At 54.4% G+C, this 18,980-nt stretch overlaps 1 pseudogene; it reads left to right on the top strand.

The window, feature by feature from the left end:
* Window positions 1-1,377: 1,377 nt before the first annotated feature.
* The window catches only part of LOC120381408, a 129,027-nt pseudogene continuing 111,424 nt past the window's right edge, over window positions 1,378-18,980 (top strand).

The raw sequence follows: 18,980 nt of genomic DNA, 5'->3' as shown, positions 1-18,980 counted from the left end.
CTGCTATAGTTACCTCTTGGACCAGCTCCTGCGCTCCACTCAGGATTAAATCTAGAGTCGCCTCCCTTGTGGGTTCCTCGCACCAGCTGCTCCATGAAGCAGTCATTTAAAGTATCGAGAAATTTTATCTCTGCATTTCGTCCTGAAGTGAAATGTTCCCAGTCAATATGGGGATAATTGAAATCCCCCACTATTATTGGGTTCTTAATTTTGATAGCCTCTCTAATTTCCCTTAGCATTTCATCATCACTATTACTGTCCTGGTCAGGTGGTCGATAATAGATCCCTACTGTTATATTTTTACTACAGCATGAAATTTCTATCCATAGAGACTCTATGGAACCTGTGGATTCGCCTAAGATTTTTACTTCATTTGAATCTACACTTTCTTTAACATATAGTGCCACTCCTCCCCCTGCTTATGAGCATTTAGTTTCCTGTTTTAAAGAATGGAGGCTTTTGCCTCTGTAGCTGTGTCTGTAATTGAGCTTTGGCCAGCAGAGCCATGTTGGATGGTGTGCGTGTGTGCGCATGCGTGTGTGCACTTTTTCACAGCCTTAAACAATAGAGCTGGACTGGCAAAGCTTTTAAGAGCTACCTAAGACCTACCTAACTAGTTCCTCGACAGACACCTGACACGCCCCCTTTGGGTGAACGAATATGCGTGTACCTGGTCTGTGGGATCCCAGTAAAACATTAGGCACCCTGTGCCCTCTGCCAGGTGGCATCAAGAGGTCCATGATGAGTCACATCCTTCTCCTCCTCCAGTCACTGCATTAGAGTGTCTTTAAAATGAGCCGGCTGAGCCCCGTTCCAGCCTTCTGTTTGGGTTCCACGGAGCTCTGTCCTTGGTCCTCTTCTTTTCTTCCTCTGCACCTTATTTCTGGGAATCTCATCCGCACACACACACATTCAACTACCATCTCTGTGCTCCTAACTCCCAGTTCTGCCTCTCTGCTCCTGGCCTGTCTCCTTCTGTCGCAACTGAAATCTCAGCCCCTCTCTCTCTCTCATCTCCTCACTGATGTCCAGCCATCAGCTAAAGATCAACAGCTGAAGCAAAGCTCTTAATATTTCCCCCAAGCCCTCCCCCCCACCTTCTTTCTCTACCGCCGCAGACAGCACCATTGTGCTGCCTGTCACTCAGGACCATAACTGTGCACACGGAGCTCCCTCTGGGGCCTCCTATCCAGGCTGTGCCTACACCTGGCATTTTCTTTTTGCGTAACATCCTTAACAATTGGCCTTTCCTATCCATCCGCGCAGCTAGAGCTCTTAGTCATCCTCTCCTGTCTCAGTTACTCCAAGATCCTTTTCTCTGACCTCACCTTGCGCATCTCCATTCAGAAGGAAAAAGCGCCCTCCTGGTCCTCGAACATGACTTATGAGGGAAGCTTGAAAGAACTGGGCGTGTTTAATTTTGAGAAAAGAGTGAGTGGGGAACTGAGAACAGTCTTCAAATATGTCAAGGGTGGTTATAAGGGAGCAGTGATTAATTGTTCGTCACGTCCACTGAAGGTAGGAGGAGAAGTAATTGGCTTGATCTGCTGCAAGGAAGGTTGAGGGTGGGTAATACAAAAACCTTTCCAGCGATAAGGATAGGGAAGTGCTGGAATGGATTACAAAGAGAGGTTGTGGAATTCTTGTCCCAGGAGGGTTTTAAGAACAGGTCAGACAAACTTCTGGCATATTTACACCTGATCCTGCCGCAGGGCGATGGGAATGGAGTAGATGACTTCTTGAGGTCCCTTCCAGCCTATATTAGAAGATTTTAGGATTCATTGCCTTAGCCCTTTGCTTTGATCATGTCTCCTGGTGGAGAATTCGGACCTCTTTTGTGGATCGGCTGCAGGTACAAATTTTGTTCCTAGAACCCTGAAAATCTGCAGATATCCATGGGCCATTTTTGCGGATCGCAGATCGGATGCGGATATAAATTTTGTATCCATGCAGGGCTCTACCTGTCTTACTTCTGTCTATACCTACAACTTAAATCTATTGCGTACACAGTGACTACATCTGAAATAACATATGAGATCACCATAACAATGATCAATGAATGATAAAACAAACTAATTGGCTCCATGAACCACGGAGACTCTTCCTTTTCCATCCCCACCTGCAAGAGCTGCCGTCTCTCTTCTCTGCATGTTCTTTGGATCTTCGAATTTGTCCCTCCTGAAGTCACATGGCCTGATTCTTATTTTTCACATTCTCCTTTGGCAGAAGAATTGGTCTGTGGCTCTTGAACTACACCATCTAATTTGCCAGCTTTCTCCACACACAGTGTTTTTTATGCTCCTCCCTTTATACCTGACTCACTAGGTTCCCTAATGCTGCAGGATGTGCTTTCCTGACATCTAATGCTGCTGAGATTCTGCCTTCAGTGATATCCCTGCCCTTCCTGGTCCTTACTCCACTGAACCCTCCCAGCCCATGCTTCCTGTTCCCAGCTTCCCCTGGACTCTCTCTTTGGCTCTGGACCTGTCTGTCAGCAAGAAGCAGTGCCAGGGACACTTACCCTCTGTCTGGAGTCTTCACTTTCTGGGAAATGCAGCTCCAGTCTCTGTTTTTTAGGAGCCTCTTTGATAATGAATGTCTGGCTGTGTGTGTTCCCAGCAAAGATGGGGATAGTTAAATCCCTCCTAAGCAGAGTGTTCTGCACCTTTGAGCACCTGGGGAGCTGGCCCTGTGATTTTATTGTTTAAAATGGACTGGGGTTAAACTAATAGAATGTTTTTTATGATGATAAATGGCCTATGAATTCCCCTGATCTCCTTTGTTTTCTTTCCCTTGAGCAGGGTTTCCAGTTTCCCAACTCTCTGTGATCTTCCAGCTGGAAGGAGGGGAAGAGCCGTGGGTCCTGGATCTCCCTGGTTCAGTGGAAAGCGAGATCCTGGGAAGTCCCTGCACAGGTGAGGAAACATTAAACCAACCCAGAAACTGTAAGTGCCTGAGAGAACCCGCTGGGATTCCCCACACAGACCCTGTGAGCTCAGGACAGTCCCCAGCAGATCTCACTCCTGGCTTCCTACAGATGATGATTGACACCTTGGCTGGAGCTCCCTCCCTTCCTACTGAGTGTTTGGATGGGATGTGGGCAGGGCTGGCCTTGGGGAAATGGTACCCTGGGCAAACTTGCATTTTGGTGCCCCTGGCTCCCATGGGCTCCCTAGGCAACCCACGTTCCCCTCCCCCCAACCTCTGCACTGTGTCCCTTTGCCCCAAATGCCTGCTCCCTCTCCTGCACCCCTAATCCCTACACGCCTTCATTCCTAACCTCTGCCCCCCTCGTGCACCCCAACACCTGCCCCCTCCTGAGCCCCTAACCCCTGCACTGTGCCCCCTTCACCCCAGCCCTTGCACTCCACTCCTGTGCCGCAATCATTAATGGTCTGGAGGATGGCGTGGACTGCACCCTCAGCAAGTTTGCAGATGACACTAAACTGGGAAGAATGGTAGATACGCTGGAGGGTAGGGATAGGGTACAGAGGGACCTAGACAAATTAGAGGATTGGGCCAAAAGAAACCTGATGAGGTTCAACAAGGACAAGTGCAGAGTCCAGCACTTAGGACAGAAGGATCCCATTCACTGTTACAGACTAGGGACCAAATGGCTAGGAAGCAGTTCTGCAGAAAAGGACCTAGGGGTTACAGTGGATGAGAAGCTGGCTATGAGTCAGCAGTTGCCCTTGTTGCCAAGAAGGCTAACGGCATTTTGGGCTGTATAAATAGAGGCATTGCCAGCGGATCGAGAGACGTGATCGTTCCCCTCTATTCGATATTGATGAGGCCTCATCTGGAGTACTGTGTCCAGTTTTGGGCCCCACACTACAAGAAGGATGTAGAAAAATTGGAAAGAGTCCAGCAGAAGGCAACGAAAAATGATTAGTGGGCTGGAGCACATGACTTATGAGGAGAGGCTGAGGGAACTGGGATTGTTTAGTCTGCAGAAGAGAAGACTGAGGGGGTATTTGATCGCTGCTTTCAACTGCCTGAAGGAGGGTTCCAAAGAGGATGGATCTAGACTGTTCTCAGTGGTGGCAGATGACAGAACAAGGAGTAATGACCTCAAGTTGCCATGGGGTAGGACTAGGTTGGATACTAGGAAAAACTATTTCACTAGGAGAGTGGTGAAGCACTGGAATGGGTTCCCTAGGGAGGTGGAGTCTCCTTCCTTAGAGGTTTTTAAGGTCAGGCTTGACAAAGCCCTGGCTGGGATGATTTAATTGGGAATTGGTCCTACTTTGAGCAGGAGGGTGGACTAGATACATCCTGAGGTCCCTTCCAACCCTGATATTTTATGGTTCTATGCACCCCTTCACTGTTACCCCCTGCACCACTCTCCTGTGCCCTCAACCCCTGCACTGTGCCCCCTTTGCCTCTAACCCCGGCATCCCCCTCCTGCACCCAAGTGGGGAACCTGACCTGGATGCACAAAGCAGCTGGCATTGCTGCTCGCTCCCCCACTGGACTGCTGCTCCCCTGCCCCACACAGCCCTGCGGGGCTGGGAGAGGGGAGCAAGGAGCAACGTCAGGGCTTCCTGCACCCAGGTCACCTTCCCTGCAGGCTGTGTAAGGGGAGGGCAGGAGAGCAGCTGCTCCTGATGTCTCAGCACAGCCCAGGTGGGGAAGTGACCTGGATGCAGGGAGCCCTGGGGTGTGTGTGTGGGGGGGTGTGTGTGTGTGAAGGTAGTATGTGCCTGAGTGAGTGAGTGCGCTGTCTCTTTAAGAAAGTTCTCAGGGTCAGGAGCCTGAACTAGGCTTATTCAGTCACAAGCAGCTCCGGCCCCAGAGAGGCAGCAGCACACGCAGATTCCCCCTGTCCCGTCACCCCAGCTCAGTGGAAATCGGGTACCCGGGTGGGGGGGAGGGGATCACCCCACCATCAATCAGCACCTCCCCCCTGCAGAGCAGTCAGGAGGATGCTCCCAGTCGGGGGTGGACGGGGCGACTCCGGGGGTGAACGGGGGGTGGGGGGACAGGAACAGCAGCAGCTGCACACGTGGAGCAGGGCGGAGAGGGGCCCCTCTGCTCCGGAGCAGTCACCTGACTCTGATGGCTGGTCGTCCAACTGCCCCCTGCAGCTCGGGTCTCTCCCACTCCCCCACGCAGCTGCTTATCTGCTCCCTGTGCCGCGTTCATCAGCCCAGCGAGCCTCTCGGCAGCAGGTCAGGTGGGAATCCAAACCCTGCACCCAGCACCCCCTTGGGTGGGGCACCCGTACGGCCCCCCCCCAAAGGCCGGTCCTGGGTGGGGAGCAGAATTGATCCCCTCCACTGTCCCCTGTGGGGAAGAGTTAGGGGGAGTTGAGTCCCTGATTTTTATTTTCTGTCTCTCCAGCACTTACTTGGGTTTGTTCTCTGCCTTTCCATCCCCAATTCTGAGACTTCTCCTCTCTTCTAACAGGTGATGGGGTGGTGAGGGAGAGCGAGGAGCAGAATCCTCACCAGGAAGATGCTGAGCTCGCCGAAGCGCATGGGGAATTACTGCGAAGAGCCAAAGGGAGTGTGTCCAGCCCCCATGAGCAGGGAAAAGCTGGTGAAAATTACCCCAGACCAGAGAGAGAGCAGGGAAACCACTCAGAGGAGAGAGTGGATGAACCCATTGATTGTCAGGGAACTCACAGGGACCTCAAGGAAACTACGTCCCAGGAGAAAATCCTCACGGAAAAGCGAGAGAATACATGTAGTGAGTGTGGGAAAAACTTCCATTACCGCTCAGTCCTTATTCGACATGAGATAATCCACACGAAAGAGAGACCCTACAAATGCTGTGAGTGTGGGAAAAGCTTCAATCGTACCTCAGCCCTTAGTAGGCATCAGCGAATACACAGAGGAGACAAACCCTATGAATGCCGTGAGTGCGGGAAAAGCTTCACTCAGAGATATACCCTTAACTCTCATCAGAGAATCCACACAGAAGAGCGACCCTATGAATGCTGCAAGTGCGGGAAAAGCTTCACTCAGAGATCAGCCCTTATCTCTCATCAGACAATGCACACAGGAGAGCGACCCTACGAATGCTGTGAGTGCGGGAAAAACTTCACCCGAAGCTCAAACCTTACTAGGCATCAGAGGATCCACACAGGAGAGAGACCTTATGAATGCCGTGAGTGCGGGAAAAGTTTCAGTCACTTCTCCTCCCTTATCTCTCACCAGAGAGTCCACACGGGAGAGAGACCCTATGAATGTTGCGAGTGTGGTAAAATCTTCTCTCGGAGCTCAAATCTTACTATGCATCAGAGGATCCACACAGGAGAGAGACCCTATGAATGCCATGAGTGCGGGAAAAGTTTCAGTCACTTCTCCTCCCTTATCTCTCACCAGAGTGTCCACACGGGAGAGAAACCCTATGAATGCAGTGAGTGCGGGAAAAGCTTCTCTCAAGCTCAACCCTTGTTACACATTACGGAGTCCACACCGGAGAGAGACCATATGAATGCTGCGAGTGTGGGAAAAGCTTCACTCATAGTTCAGGCCTTTCTAAACATCAGAGAATCCATAAAGGAGACAAACTTCATAAAAACCTTCTCTAGAGCTGTCAGGAGATTTTTTCTTTAATTCTTTTGACAGTTCCCAGGTAGTGAGTGTTAAGGCTGTTTGCATCTTTTGCATACTGTAGTCCCTCAGCTCCCACACATGAGTTGCCCACTTCTGAAGCTCGCCCGTCTTTGGGGTGGATTCTGTGGTCCTTTGTATCAACTCCATTGTCCTGCGAGTCATGGGAGCCTGTGTCCTTTCTACCAGGAATGTCATCACCCCAGGTGGGGGAGATGGGGGGTGTCTTCAACCAGCTACGTTGAGATAAAATCTACCTGGGTCTCATCACTGTGGTTGCCATGGAGTTAGCTAGCTTGAGTTCATTTTCCTGATGTAATAAGAGAGCTATTCTTGCAGTAAAGACATGGGCTATGGATAGTCAGTGGGGTTATCTAGCACATTTCCTCCTGATCTGAGCTAACCATCGTCACATTTCCTTGTCTAAACAAACCTGGAGATTCACATTTGTACTCCTCCTCCCAGTGCAAAGTTACTGTTAGAGACGTCAAGTTCCTCTTTGAGGAGACATTGTCTCATTCCCAGTTGTTCTCACATTACCCTGGATTGTGCAGAACAGCAGTTATTTTGCTGACTTTTTTTTCTCATTTAAAATATATTTAAATATGAAGAAGAGCTGGAGCAGTGTCAGGGAAATAAGGGTCATTTTAGGCTCTGTGACACTGGAAGGAAATGGGGCGACTCAGACATTCCCCATCACCCCAGAACTGTTACCTTGTGCCTGAGCCATGCACAGTTCACCCTTCAGATTCCTTCGCTTCCCAGCGTGTCTGGTGGGGTCATGTTCTTGGCTGTCCATGCTTGGGAATGGTGCTTGTACACGTCTTTGATCCTAAATCAGAGTCAGTCTGGCAGGAGATGAAAGTGTCAGACTTGGAAGGGGATTTCAAATGGATCCCAAGCACCGTTCAAATCCCCTTTTCCCTCAATGGCAAAGCCGCTTCTGGGAAGGTCGGCTGTTTTTTCTCCCATTATGAAGGTGCTAAAACTCCTGTAAATAACACTAACACGGATACCCCTCTGATACCTCTCTTATTAGTCTGGATCTCTAAAAGCAGCAAAGAATCCTGTGACACCTTATAGACTATCAGACTTTTGGAGCATGAGCTTTCGTGGGTGAATACCCACTTCGTCGGATGCATGAGAAAGCGCTGGGTGAAGCAGGTTTCAGTGGATCATGGGAGAATCTCTCATCCTGATTCTGAGACATCAGATGTAACCTAGTCTGGAATTTCACTTTAAATTAAAATGAAAGTGTCTTCTACCTCTCTGTGATACGGGTTTTCTATCTTTCATGAAGGCTCCTTGGTCATATAACTGCATGTTAGTTTTGTTTGACAGAATGTAGCTCAGATTTTTTGGGAAATTTTTTTACTTCAGGTTTGTTTTTCCCCCTATTCCTGCATGATGACATGGAGAAAATTCAAATGCAGTTCAGTCAACAGGAGAGAATACTCCAAGCTGTTGGACATGTTACCAAAGAAACAGTCGTATGTTTAAATCTCCACTCTGAAAAGGTGAACAGCAGCAGACCCCAAATGGGTGCAACTGACCAAAGTAAGTGCATATGGTCACAGGGTAGTTCAGTTGTTTAAGTCAATATTGTCTCAGATGATCCAGGGATAGAATTCCACAGCAAGTGATTCGAACTAGGAAAACGCCCAGGTATTTGGTTCCCAAGGTGTTTGTGACCCAGTCCCTACAAGAGGTTACTCCTGAAGAGATCTCTAGCTAATCCCCAAATTTGGGAAATGCTGTCTGTGATGAGGTGTATCAACCCTGCACTGGCACTGCTAGGGTTAACTGTGCCATGTGGGCTGAAGCGGCCACACCCCCTCACTCTCTCTGGGCATGCTCCGACTGGAGACGGGTATAAACGGGAGCAGCTCAGCCTGGGTGGACTGGGGAGAACAAACCGATGTTGTTGGCATGGGTGGGGGGAGAGCCCAGGGCTGGGGTGGCAGGGGGCTGGGGGTGGGGGGAAGCCCAGGGCTCAGTCAGCAGGAGCATGTGGTGGGGGACCCCAGGGCTGAGGTGGGGGCAGCTAAAGTTTTTTTTGCTTGGAATGGCAAAAAACCTAGAGCCGGCCCTGCCTCCACGCACCGTGAGGTAGGTATGAGCGGATCATTATTATCCCTACTTGAAAGAGGGAGAAGCTAAGGCTGAGAAAGGAGAATTGACTTGTCTTAGGTCACACACCCAGCCAGTGGCAGAGTTGGGAATAGGACCCAAGAGCCCTGATTTTCAAACTAACCATCGGATCTTGAATTTCATATATTGAATGACCTGAATAAAGAGCTCTGATGAGCTCCAGACCAACAACAGTGACAGTAATTATTCAGCAAGTATTTGAGGAGAACTGCAATGTTAGAGAGAATCATGAACTGCTCAGAGACCATTAATGCAGAGAAGCAGCAAAATTCATCAAACATAGAACTGGTTCTGATTTATTTCCTTGGTCTTAAAAGAGACCAACAAGGACCTGAGTCTCCTCCCTGTCAATAACCCCCTGCTCAGCCAATCAGGGTAGAGAGTGAGGACGGGAGGCTGAGGGTTCTCACCAGAGAGCCCAAAGGATGGCCTAGGTCACTGGTGAGGATCACTGCCCGAGCACTATTTCAGCCCCATATGTTTGGGTGGACCTCCCACAGTGGGAGCTCCTCCGTGTGTGTGTCTCTCTCTCTCCTGCTGTTGGGAGGGGAACAGGAGAAAGGACAAAAGAAGCAAGAGACGGAGAGAAAGGGAGGGAGGGATGGAGGAAAAGGTGAAACAAAAAGGACAAAACCTAATGTCCCCAGTGATTCTAAGGGACAAAATCCCAGGTGCACAATAAAATTATGCCTCCTTAAGCTCGAGTTTTCCATGCCTAGAATTAAACTGTCTCCAGATGGATCAGACTGAACAGGTTTCAAACCTCGAGGAGGCTCTTACCTTCTAAACAGGGACGGCTGTTTTCTAGTAAAATCACTACAAGGGAAGGAGAAAACTCGAAAGAGGTTCCTCCTGGCGCTCACGTCCGTGAACCCGAATACTCTCTCAGTCCTCAGAGAGAGACCTGGAGAAGGAGACTTGCTGGAGCAAAGCCACAGGGGTCTCTGAGGTTTCCCTGGCCCCTCGCCCCGTCCTGCCTGGCTGATGTCAGCATCTCTCTGTGAGGTCACCACCTCCCCACCACCTTTGACCAATAGGCTGAGGTCCTGCCAAAGGCCTTTGTGATGTCACTGCCACACCCCTCCCTTGCTGTGCCAATGTCCTGCCCCTGGCCAGGCACTTTGGAGGTTTGAGCTGCTCCCTCTGGATCACCCCACTCAAGGAGCGTTCGTTCTAGGCAGCAAGCCGGTGTAACGACAGAAACAGCTCCAGATTCGCTACTTGGGCTGCACTGAGCATGCGCACCCGAATGGAGCCTGCCCAGTAACCTCCGCTGTCACCACTGCCCGCTCTCTGCCCTCACTTCTACTTACGATTTGCTGCCTCCTCTTCGGGTGGGGGTGGGGTTAAAAGCACCAAGGGGGCAAAACGCAGCGGGGGGGGGCTGCCAAGGTCTGAGCGGGGGCAGAAATTTACTGGCCAGGGGGGATCAAGCTGCTGTAGGTAGCGGCAGGAGAGGGGCTGAAGGGGAAAAATCGGGGGTGGGGTGGGGAGCCGCTGCCAGACCCTGTGCAGGGACAAAACCCCTGTTTAGGGAGGGGGTGGCGGGGGAACAGGGGCCCCTCGGGATGAGCCACCTGCTGGTCTCCCAAATCTGGGGGTGTCGGGCTGGGGGGGGCACAGGCTGTTTCAGGTCTGCTGCGTGTTAGCCCCGGAGCAGGGGGCAGGTTACTGGGGCTCCAGGCACCAGCCTCCCAGCCTGTCCGAGCTCAGCCACCACAGTACCGCTCGGTCTGTGCCAGTGCTGCAGGGTGGCCACTGCTCCGTCCGGGAGCCTGAGTGCGGGACACACCGGCCAGACGTCCCTGCCCTCCCTCCGGGGCGGCCACTGCTCCGGCCGGGAGCCTGAATGCGGGAAACAGTAATCCGACTCTGCCTCTCGCATTGTGACTATGGAAAAGTGTCTCTGTCAGTGTCTGTGTCTGTGTGAAATCACTGCAGCTCCTTCCTCTGCTACAGCGCTGAGCTGCTAACTCCCCCCCCCCGAGCCCGTGTGTCCACACCCCCCTGCACCCCAATCCCCTGCCCCAGGTCAGAGCCTGCACCCCTCACTCAAACTCCCCATAGCCTGCAACCCTCCCGCCCCCCAACTCCCTCCCAGAGCCTGCACCCCAAACAGGGCCGGATTAACCTTTTGTGGGCCTGGTGCTAAACATATTTGTGGGCCCTCATGGGGGAAATGGGTGCAGAGGGGCAGAGTCCTCAGAGCGAGGGGCTGGCCGGGGACAACGGGAGATGGGTCATGGCACGGCAGGGACAGCCCCACTCCACCCAGCCCAGTACAAGGGCCCTGTTTACAAACCCCCTGCCCAGCACCCCTCCGGCTCCCTACGCCCAGCGCCACACCACCCAGAGACCCCCACCAACCCCCTGCCCAGCACCCCTCCGGCTCCCTACGCCCAGCGCCACACCACCCAGAGACCCCCACAAACCCCCTGCCCAGCACCCCTCCGGCTCCCTACGCCCAGCGCCACACCACCCAGAGACCCCACAAACCCCTGCCCAGCACCCTCTGGCTCCCTACGCCCAGCGCCACACCACCCAGAGACCCCACAAACCCCTGCCCAGCACCCTCCGGCTCCCTACGCCCAGCGCCACACCACCCAGAGACCCCACAAACCCCTGCCCAGCACCCTCCGGCTCCTACGCCCAGCGCCACACCACCCAGAGACCCCACCAACCCCTGCCCGAACCCCTCCGACTCCCTACGCCCGGCGCCGCACCACCCAGAGACCCCACAAACCCCTGCCCGGCACCCTCCGACTCCTACGCCCAACGCCGCACCCCCAGAGACCCCACAAACCCCTGCCCGGCACCCTCCGACTCCTACGCCCAGCGCCGCACCACCCAGAGACCCCACCAACCCCTGCCCGGCACCCTCCGCCTCCCTACGCCCAGCGCCACACCACCCAGAGACCCCACAAACCCCTGCCCGGCACCCTCCGGCTCCCTACGCCCAGCGCCACACCACCCAGAGACCCCACAAACCCCTGCCCGGCACCCCTCCGTCTCCCTACGCCCAGCGCCGCACCTCCCAGAGACCCCCGCAAACCCCCCTGCCCAGCACCCCTCCAGCTCCCTACGCCCAGCGCCGCACCACCCAGAGACCCCCACCAACCCCCTGCCCGGCACCCCTCCGACTCCCTACGCCCAGCGCCGCACCACCCAGAGACCCCACAAACCCCCTGCCCAGCACCCTCCGACTCCCTACGCCCAGCGCCGCACCACCCAGAGACCCCACCAACCCCTGCCCAGTGGTCTCCCAGATCACTCCCCCACCCACTCAGAACCCCCCCACAAATCCTCTCATTGACCAATGCCCCCCTCGCTGGAGACCCCCGACAGCCCTCCCACAACTGCACAGTGCCCCACACCTTTCCACCCAGAGCCCCCCTACAGTTCCCCTCACTGCCCCGTGCCCCACCACCACCACTGCACAGTGCCCTCCACAGACCCCCCACACTTCCCAGCACCCCAACACACACAGATCTCCCCACTGACAGCCCCCCAACACACAGATCTCCCCACCCCCCAGTGCCCAGCACCCCCCCAGACCCACTAGAGACCTACTCTCCCACACCCTAACCCCCAGCCACAGTAGCCAGCCCTGATGGGAGGTGACTGTGTCTGCCAGGCTGAGCTGGCAGCGCAGCCAGAGCTGGTTCTGGGGCAGGAGAACTCCGGCCCCTTGGGAGTGGTGGAAGCAGCCAGGCTGGAGCAGGAGCAGAGCCTACCCGGGCCAGGCTCCCTCAGGACCCAGCTGAGCCTCCCCCGCCCCAATTGTTCCCTGTGACTGGCTGAGACTGGCCCAGCCTCTGCACTGGTCCCAGGTGGCTCTTCCCCTGGGGAGGCAGGTGAGCCCCACAGGTCCCAGGCAGTGGAGACAGCTCAGAGCTGGAGCAGTGCTGGGGCGTGGGGCAGATCCCTGAGACGTGACGCCCGAGATCCCACCCAGCCCACCCACACCCATTGGCCCTGTGGCCAGCAGCCTTGCAGAGCCCGCATGGTGGCCCCCAGCTGCTGGGTGATGAGCCCTCTACAGCAGTGGCATAGCCAGGCTCTAACATCAGGGAGCAAACACATAAAAAGAGGCACCACCCAACATATCGAATTACTAATTGGATACGTTTAAATTTGTTATACATATTTATTTTGTACTTAAAATAAAAACCCAAGAATGATCCAGCCACAGGAGGATTTGCACAGCCGGCATTTTGCAGGAGAACTTTAGATTATACTTAGATATACTTTTGATTCTAGAAACTAAACGACAGAATACAGTAGCTTATAATTGTCACAGGTTTTAAAAAAATACTGGCCATTTTTCCAGTTACTAATTTCATTTTAAAATCAATCAATGAAATGCACTTTATTTATAATAGATCATAATACTAAAGTCACCAAAAAGGCATAACAAATACAAGTTTTATGAGAATTGGTGAGCAAAGATCTCATAGCTCTTCAGGATTGGACAAAGCAGTAATTTCCCTTAAAGTAGCTTTATTCATGGTTTTTTTAAAAAAAACAGAAGACATCTCTATGACACAGGTTGGCAGGCTAACATTTTTGAAACACTGAGTACTGAAAGTTAGACTATTTAACCAATTTAAGCTGTACACACACACAACCCCCTCCTCTCTCTTCCTGCTTTCCTATCACCAGTTCTGTTACTACAGGAATGAAATCTAGACATCCTTTAAAAAGGACAGTTACCTGTTCCGTAACTGGTGTTCTTTGAGATGTGTTGCTCCGGTCTATTCCACAGTAGGTGCACGTGCACCGGTGCCGGAAATTTTTGGAGAACTGCTGTGACCCCTGGAGTGGCGCCTCTATAGCGCTATAAGGGGAGCTGCGCACTCCCCCCACCCTCAGTTCCTTCTTGGCAGACAACTCCAACAGAGGGGAAGGAGGCTGGGATGTGGACTAGACAAGAGCAACACATCTCGAAGAATGCCAGTTACGGAATAGGTAACTGACCTTTCTTCTTCGAGTGACTGCTCCTGTGTATTCCACAGTAGGTGACTCCAAGCTATATCTGATGGAGGTGGGTAGGAGTTTAAGGGTTATCAGGACGGAGTACCACCCTACCAAACCCGGCATCATCCTGTGCTTGGGAGACGATCGCATAGTGCGAGGGAAAAAATGTGGACAGATGACCACGTGGCAGCCCTACATATGTCCTGGATAGGGATGTGGGTGACATAGGCGGCCGACGAGGCTTGCGCTCTCATAGAATGCGCCTTCACTATAGGCGGTGGGGTAACCCCTGCCAAGTCGTAACACGTGCGTATGCACAAGGTGATCCAGCAGGAAATGCGCTGGATGGAAACTGGTTGCCCCCTAATCCGCTTGGCCGACGCAACGAATAGTTGCAAGGACTTCCTGAACAGCTTGGTTCGGTACAGGTAGAAGGCCAGCACATTAGCCAGGAGGAAGCAGAATGTGAGTGTTTTCGACCACAAACCCTGTCCCTCCTGATTCACAACCCCATGGACCAGGCGGCAGCAAGTCCTGAGCAGGGGCCCAGATGGTCAAGTTGCATGGCATAAACTGCACCTAGTTGCAAAACGGGAGGGTTGCACAATGTGTCGTCACACCTGTGGCAGATCCTGGCTGCAGCTGAGAACAGCGGCTCCTCAGGCGGCTCCAGCGCTGCTGGCAGCACGTGGTCACCAGGGAGGAGCTGCTGAGCCTGGGCTCCGCATCACAATGTGCCAGAGCCCCGCCCCCAGGAGCTGCCTCGCCCCCAGGCTGTGCCAGAGCCCCGCCCCCAGGAGCTGCCCCGCCCCTGGGCTGTGCCAGAGCCCCGCCCCCAGGAGCTGCCTCGCCCCCGGGCTGTGCCAGAGCCCCGCCCCCAGGAGCTGCCCCGCCCCTGGGCTGTGCCAGAGCCCCGCCCCCAGGAGCTGCCCCGCCCCCGGCCTGTGCCATAGTCCCGCCCCCAGGAGCTGTCGCTAGCGGTCGCCTAGGGTGCTAGGATTCGGGGGGTGGCATTTTGTGCGCTCCCCACGGGGCGCCCGGGAGCTTCCGGTTCCGCTCCCGTTGCACCACCAAAGATGGACCCTCCGCCAACATGCCGCGGAAAACAGCAGCAGGCAATTGAGCAGCTCAATGACTGCCGCTGTCGCCTGCGGCATTTCGGCGGAGAGTCCTTCTTCGGCAGCGCAACGGGAGTGGAACCGGAAGCTCCTGTGCGCTCCATGGGTAGTGCACAAAATGCCGCCCCCCAAATTTTGCCTAGGGTGCCAGAAACCCTGTCGCCGCTCCTGGGTGATGCAGATGGAGTCAGAAGAAGTTGGGCAGCAGAGGCTCAGGGAAATTGAGGGGAACCCCCTGGGTATCCCAGTGTTGGCCAGGGATTATACAGCACCTAGCGCAATATGGGGTATCGATCTCAGTCATGGTCTGTGCAGCACCTGGGAGCCCTGATGTCTGTTTCCTGATCACAGGCACTGGGGATGGAGAGAGGGAAACCTCAGCACCTGAAGGGTTAATGCAGCCCTGTGTGCAGCCCCTGCTAGGGTGACCAGACAGCAAATGAGAAAAAACAGGGAGTGGGGGTAACAGGAGCCTATATAAGAAAAAGGCCCAAAAATCAGGACATCCGGTCACGCTAGTCCCTGCTGCGCTCATGGGCTTAGAGAGTTGTAGTAATAACAGCAGCAAAGAGTCCTGTGGCACCTTATAGACTAACAGACGTATTGGAGCAGGAGCTTTCGTGGGTGAATCCCCACTTCGTCAGATGCACCAATAGTCCCATATGGGCTAGTGGTCAGGATCCCTGGTTTTCATCTACGGGGCCTGGGTTCAACTTCTGCTGTGGGAACTGTGCAGAGCTTTTTCCCAGAGTGGAGACAGGAAATGAAAGGAACAGGAAGGGATCCTGCCAGCAGGGGGGTTAGACAGTGTGGGGAAGGGATCCCAGAAGTGGGGGTGGGGGACAGAGGTCTGAGGGGAGACCAGGGAAGGATCCCAGCATTGTGGGAAGTTGAGAGCACAGGCCTGGCCTGGGGACTGGGGAGAGTGAATGTGTCCCTCTAAACCCACCAACTGCAGACTAGGCAGGACTGGAAGAATTACGTATTTGTTGGTAAATGTCAATTTCTGTGTAAACGCAGAACCCAATGGCAAAATATTTCCATCGATAATCATCAAAACTGACAGATGGGCAAAGTAAGAAACATGCTGCTTGAGAACTTACCCTGTTGTAGGAGCAGCAGTGATCTGTGTGCTCCGTATCACCTGTATGCCCAAAAGATCTGTTACACTCCCCCCCTCCCCCTGCTTGTCTCCTCTCCCTCTCTGAATGCCTGTGAAGTGGCTTTCCCCCTCCCCCCCCTCCTGCAATGCTTGTGGGATGAAGGGGCTGGTTGAACAGCTGGAAGATCAGAAGAGCTCCTAGATAGACAAGGTGTCTGGGACTCTCATTAGGCAGCGATCACACACCCAGAGCAGGGACACTGCATGGACAATGGCTCAGGTGGAGAGTGACCCACCAGGTGCAGCCAAGTCATCTCCAGTCGCAGGCCATGAGGAGCAGGTCCTTAAAAGGGGAAGGGGCCCTGTGCTCAGGAGTACAAGCTTGTACCTCCAGTGAATGCCCTTCGCCCCGACCGCCTGGCCAGTGGTTCGCTGCGTTACAGTCCATCATGCCTCGGGAAGACTTACCTTCATTGCACCGTCCATCGCGGTGCTGGGGGACACTTACCTTGCAGAATCCTGACATCTCCAGTGCTGAACCTGTCCTGGGAGTGTAAGAATGACACCCTCCCCTTCCTCCCGCTTCTTTTGAGCTTAGCTGTTAGTATAATAAATGTGCTGCTTTCTGCCAAACTCTGGGGGGTCATTAGTCCTCCCTACGCTTACTAGCTGACCCAATTTTGGGTAACAGAAGCAACATTGTTGGATCTGTCATTGTACCAAAGGGGGAGATGGTTGTCTATAAAGGAGGGTAAAGGCTAAATGCAGCCGAAGAGGATGGAATTTGAACCCATGCGTGCAGAGCACAATGGATTAGCAGTCCAGCACCTTTACGACTCGGCCACCTCATCTGAGCTGTTGGTAAAGGTACAGGAGGAGAAATCTAAGGCCGGCAGAGATAGGGACACTAAGGAGTTTTTAAATACTAAGCGGAAGCAGGAGCTGAATGAGCTCCCCCCTCACATCTAGTGAGGAGCTGTGGGAAGACTTCAAGAACAGGCCGTGTTTGCATAGACACCCCTACTCTGCCTAGCTATGCAGCATGGTGGTGCCGCTTCCCCAAAATGACCAGTTTGGGATGGTGGTGGGTTGCAAATCACTTTAGGATTGAGTGGAATGAAATGTTATTCTCCTCCCTGTACGAGTGAAGGGCAGCGGAACGTACCTAGGCCGTCCTGACAGAGGGGTGGGTGGGTGAAGAATCGCTTTCATTGGACTGCAGAGAAGTGATTGAGGACGTCACCCTAACCCAGTGGTCCCCAAACATTTCACACTGCGCCCTCGTACCCATGGCTGTGGCCCCTCGGAAGCCGCGGTCGAGAACCGGGGCTGGGAGTGGGGCCGTTGCTTGCTGGGGAGAGGGGTGCGGACAGGGGTCAGGGGGTCGAGGCCGGGCTGGGAGCCAGGGGCCCAGGCTGAGGGTGGGGTTGGGGAAGAGCTGGGACAGAGTGGGGCTGAGTGTTGCTCCCTCCCCGCCCTCCATGGGGGCTGGCTCAGGCCCTGGGGTGCCCCCATCAATCTTCCTCTGTGTCCCCCTAGGAGTCACGCCCCACATTTTGGGGACCACTGACCCCTACTCGCTAAGCAGGGGCTAGTGATGCCAAAGCCCAGGGAAAGGGAGAACAAGTGCGGGGGCCCCAGCACCGGAACCATGACCCCCCCACTCCTGCGTGTGGCTCCGCCCCCTTCCACACCTTCCACCCACGGCCCCACCCACTGTCACCTCTGTTCCACCCCTTCCCCCACTGGCCCCACCCTGTCACTCCTTTACCCCGGCCCCGCTGCGGCCCCGAGACCAGAGAAGCTCTAATGCCCTGCTGCAGCCCCCGGGCCGTAGCAGGGAGTGGGCGCTCCTCCAGCCCTGGGACCCCCATGGGGGAGACTTTCCCGGGGGGCCCAATTTGGCCAGGGACCCTAGTCATGGGCCCCACTGCCCCCTTGGCAAGGCAAGGTTTGGGGAGGCTGAGCCCCCCCGAGCCTCCATTAAGAGCCGCCCAGGCTACCTCTGCTCAGTGGGTGGCCAGTCTCCCTGTGTCTCTGCTGCTCGTGCTGGGGAGCCCGGCCGGCCTTAGGGGTGGGGCCCCCGGCAGCCGCCCAGGGCTCCAGGGGGGTCAAAGGGCACCGTGTGGCCGTGCAAAGGTGCTCACTGCTCTCCCCTGCCCCAATGCTCCTCCGTGGCCCCACAGAGGCTGGGGGGAGCGAAGAGCAACACTATGTGCTCCATGCGTCCTGGTCACTTTCCCCACCTGGGCTGGGCTGTGAGGGGAGCATCAGAAGCTGCTGCTCTCCGCCCTCCCCTTACGCAGCCCGGCTGAGGAAAGTGACCTGGATGCAGGGAGCGCGGATGATGTCCCTTCTCGCCCCCCTGCCCCTGCTAGGGAAGGCTGCTGTGTGGTGTCTCCATGGCTGCACTTTCAGTGATGCAGGTTTCTCTCTCCCATTGTTCCAGGGGCATCCTACTAGATAAAATTGAGCAAGAAATGCTTCCCCGTGGTTTTTAGGACTGGAATTGCTATTTTCAACAGCCATTGCCATTTTTTTCCTAGTTTTGTTTGTTTAAAAGGAAGACAGTGATATTGCACTGGCAAATTCCCCATAGAAACAAAGAATAATAAAGGCACCTCAACTTTTCCTCATTTATGGAGGACAGTCTTATAATATGCATCCAGATATCCTCCAATCACACAAGCTGAAAATTGTTCCACTTTACTGCAGCTCTGTAACCATGCGGGAACCAATCCTGTCTGTGTTCTGTGCACATCCAAAATTCCTGCTGAATGATGCACCCTGGGAGCAAGTTACCAGTGGCCCAGGGCTGGGGCGGAAGGAGGGTGCAGGTGTGGGGGGGAGCCCAGAGCTGGGGCAACAGAGGGGGTGGGGTGGGGAGAGCCCAGGGCTGGGGCAGCACGGGGTGTGTGTGGGGGAGAGCCCAGGGCTGTGGTGGCAGGGGGTGCGGGTGGGGAGGCCCAGGGCTGGGGCGGCAGGGGTGCGGTGGGGGGCAGAGCCCAGGGCTGGGCAGCAAGGGTTGTGGGGAGCCCAGGGCTGGGGGGGGGGCAGCTAAATTTTTTTCCT

Source organism: Mauremys reevesii, linkage group 14, assembly GCF_016161935.1.
Source record: "Mauremys reevesii isolate NIE-2019 linkage group 14, ASM1616193v1, whole genome shotgun sequence".
Lineage (NCBI taxonomy): Eukaryota > Metazoa > Chordata > Testudines > Geoemydidae > Mauremys > Mauremys reevesii.
The sequence above is the reverse complement of the archived record's forward strand: the minus strand, read 5'-3'. Positions and strand labels throughout refer to the sequence as shown.